Raw genomic sequence first — 4,209 nt, 5'->3', positions numbered from 1 at the left:
ATAGAACCTCAGTTCTCTTTGGCTTCTAAGATTTATGCTAATAAGTCTACTACTAGTCTGATGGGATTTCCTTTATAGATGATTTGATGATTCTTTGTGCTTTTGGAATTTTTTTCTTCAAATTGACTTTAGATAATTTGATGACTATATGCTTCGATGATTGTTTTATAAAGTATCTCTCAGGTGTTCTCTAAACTTCTTGTATCTGGATGCCTCCATCTCCAATAAGGCCAGGAAATTTTCCCTGAATTATTTCCTTAAATAGGTTTTCCAAACTTTTTACTTTTCTTCTCCCTCAGTAATGCCTACAACTCATAAATTTGGTTGTTTTACACAATCTTGTATTTCTTGAAGGCTTTGTTCATTTTTTAAAAAATTATTTTTTTTTAATTTTGTTTGTTTGTTTGAAGGGTCTACCTTTAAGCACTGAAATATTTTCCTCTGCTAGTTGGAGCCTATTTTTAAACCTTTCAACTGTATTTTGTTATTTTTTTTAATATGTCCATCTGTTCATTTCCTGCATTTTTTCTGATTTCTTTGCATTGGTTTTCAACTTTCTCTTGGATCTCACTGAACTTACTTACAATCCATATTTTGTATTCTTTATCTGTCACTTTAGAATTTTCATTTTGGTTAGGATTCATTGCTAGAGAGTTAGTGTGATCCTCTGAGGGTGTGGCAACACTATGTTTCTCATTGCCAGAGTTCTTACGCTGGTTTCTTTTTATCTGGCAAAGTTGTTGCTTTTTATTTTTAAACTTATTTTCATTTGGATGGGATTTTTTCACCTTGAAGGTGTGACTGTAGTGTATGTTAAGTAGGGTGCTTTGGCTTTGCTTCTTTAACCTTGTGCATTTCTGTCAGTAGGTTTTATATTGGGTTGTGCAGCTCAACCTCTTGGCCGTAGGTGCTGCTTATGGGTAAGAGCTGGCTGTGGCAGAAGCAAATGTGTATGTGCTTGATTTTTGTATACTGAGATGCGCTCCCTGTTGTTTCACATGATGGGCTGGTCTGTGGCATACGCAATACCTTAAGTTCCCTGTTCGGTATGGGGCCATATGGCAATAGATGTTAATGGAGCTGGACCACCAGACTTGCTCATGAATACCCCAATGATGAGCACAAGCACTGCCCCAATGGGGGCGGCGGGGGGGATCCTAGAGGAACTCCCAGTGAAATGCACTGAAGTCTTTGCAGGGAGGAAAGGAACTGCACCAGCTCCATGACCCAGGGAGGCAGAAATGCAATCTGTTTCCCGATCACACCCCATCCCAAGATTCATGACCCTCACTTCCAACAGATGCAGTTGTCTATCTCTAGGCCACAGTGTAACTGAGAGCCTCAGAAAACACCTGTCCCATTGTTCTCCATAGAAATGACTTCAGGGAAGAATCTCTTCCCTCAGCCCAATACATACATCTTGTAGTTCACCTGTTCTCTAATGCAGTAATGCTACTGCTTCATGTAGAGTGGGTGAGGAGCTCTGCCTTTCAGCATGTGCAGGTGGGTGTCAGCTGTGATGGTGGTGCTCACTAGTTGGGTTGGCCAAACCTCAGACCCTAGGAAAAGTGAACAGGTGCCAGCAGCGGTGGACTAGCAACTCCCTGATGCTCAGGTCCCTGTATGTCCCCTGGATAGTGTACACGAGTCATGAAGAAACTGGACCTGGACTGGACCAATGGACTTGTCCTCAAGTCCCCATGGTTTAGGTACTAGCTGTGATAGAGAGGGGCAGGCTGGCCCCCAGGCCACCAGCAGAACAGTCAAGCAGGGGCACAACGTTCAGATGGTGGCAGATCAGAGGCCTCTGGGGACTGGGCTTTTAGGAGAGTACCAGGCTGCAGCTGAAATCAAGTGGGGCAAAGCAGCCATGCTTCTGACCTGTCACCAGGGAAGATAGGCCCCTGTCAGGCACATCTGTGGACTATGTGGCCTGCTCACATCTTTCTCCTGTAAGAGAAGAGGTGATCTGCCACAGGGCAGAATGCAGGCCTCCAGGGGATGGGCTTTTAGAAGGGGTATGGCGGTTGCACTGAGGGCCTGCTACCAGGAAAGGTAGGCTCTGCCTTAGTGGGAACACCAAAACAGGCCCACAGGTGTGCAATTGGTTTGCTCCTCCATCCCGTGGCAGCAGCTACAGTTTCCACCTTGAGGACACACAAAATTGCCTGGCCTCCTCATTTCCTCATCAGCAGCTAATCAGGGATCAAAAGCCTGTGGAATCTCATATGGGCTCCACTAATGCCTCTATGAAATCTTTAAGCAGCTTCCTGTGTTAGACTAGAGGCCAGAGCTGGGGGGCTAGTCAAGGGGCGTCTCCCATAGCTAGGGTTGTAAATGTCCATTGTAGGAGCGTGGACCCCTGGAAGTTACTCACTCACCCGCTCCATGCATCAGGCAGCTTTTCCCTGGCTCCATGTTGATCCTAGCTCAGCAAACTACTTGGCTTCACTTTTCTTTGCTTTTCATGATTCCCATCACTTCTCTGATGAATTCCAGTGTGCTTTCTTAGATGATCTATTTGAACTGGGCATAGTTACTTCTATTTTGATCCATTGCCATGGATGAGGCACCCACTAGTCTGCTATGTAGAATAGGCTCCTCCTTTTTTCGATGCTTTTTTAGTGTTCCTATGTCTTCTGGTTTTTATGTGATCAGTAATATTATAGCCCCCATGGTGGATGTAAATATTCATAGACATTATGTTTAAGTTGCATAATCATCAACAATTTTCTTGGCATTCAGAAACTGGACTGATAATAATTAAATCTGCACTTTCCATTTATAATTGATTGCTGCCAAAATGGTATACTGAAAAATAAAATGTTTATGAAATATGCAGTTGCATATTTGTAAATGACAAAACCACAATAGTAAGTATGTTCCTGTTGTTCTCTATGTATTCTAAAGAAATATTTCTTGCCTTTAATTTCCGCAACAATGTTTTGTACTGAAATACATTTTAGTACATCCAATCTATAGTTTTCCACGTTCTCAACTGTTTCTGCCCACTTCAGAGCTGGTCCTTGAGGCATCAACCAGGTCTCTGCGGAGGCCATGGCACAGTGGCTAGTATACCAAATGGCCAGCAGGGGCAACAGAAGGAAGATTTCTCCTACCACCACCTAAGATCAGCTTATAGACCTAATACAAAAAGTAGCTGGGCGTGGTGGTGCACACCTGTAGTCCCAGCTACTCGGGAGGCTAAGGCAGGAGAATTGCTTGAACCCAGGAGGCAGAGGTGGCAGTGAGCTGAGATCGCACCACTGCACTCCAGCCTGGCGACAGAGCGAGACTCCATCTCAAAAAAAAAAAAAGGAAAAAAAAAGAAAAACTGTCAAGAGAGCAAAGGAGGCTAATTTCCAGGATAGATCTACATATACTCCAGGTAGAGCTAATAAAGTGGCAACAGCTGAATTTAGAGGAAGTGTCGACACTCAGCTGCGGAAGTATTTTTGTGGGTGTTCATAATTGTTTCTTTACTTGAGCTTTCATGTTCCTTCTAATCGCCTTTAATTCCAGTCAATCTCTATTTCATCTAAGATAAATAAAATACATCTAGCCCTGGAGAAAGAAACATAAAGAAGAAAAAAGATAAAATAAGAAAGGAAAATAAAACTAAGATACTATAGGAAAGATACAGAGTAGAAATGAGGGATAAACCCTCATCAGTGTCTATCCGTTAATAGCTTGATCAGAGACTGTGTAAATATAAAGTTCACCTTTGATTTTTTAAACTTTTCTCAAAGAATAGCTTTAAAAATGAAATAGTTACATTTTTGTGGTGGATGACCTTACCTTTTTTCAGATAAATGCTCTCTTAGGGTTCAGGTAATTATTTCTTGCAAAAATAGCATGAGATGTAAATAGTAACAGTTGGATACCAACTGAGCCTCCAAAAGGTAGAAAATTAGAAAGGATGATGTTTTCTATACTTTCAAAATGTGTCTATTTTGCAGTACAAAAAAAGCTTATTGATGGCATTTCAATTTTTATGTTAACATTTTACTGACCCCAGCAACTACATTATCAAATCAATGTCCAAAAAGTAGACAACTAAAAATTCTTAACTATATGCCCTGTCTGGTAACTCTCGTTGGGAAAAGGAATTTATGAATAAAATATTTTAATTAAATTTCAATAAGAATAAATTTGTATATTTATTGTTATTTAGAAACATCCCTTACAAAATATGAAAAATAAAAATTT

This window comes from Mandrillus leucophaeus, unplaced genomic scaffold (genome assembly GCF_000951045.1).
Source record: "Mandrillus leucophaeus isolate KB7577 unplaced genomic scaffold, Mleu.le_1.0 Scaffold1041, whole genome shotgun sequence".
In the NCBI taxonomy this organism is placed as follows: domain Eukaryota; kingdom Metazoa; phylum Chordata; class Mammalia; order Primates; family Cercopithecidae; genus Mandrillus; species Mandrillus leucophaeus.
This window is presented reverse-complemented; position numbering follows the sequence as displayed.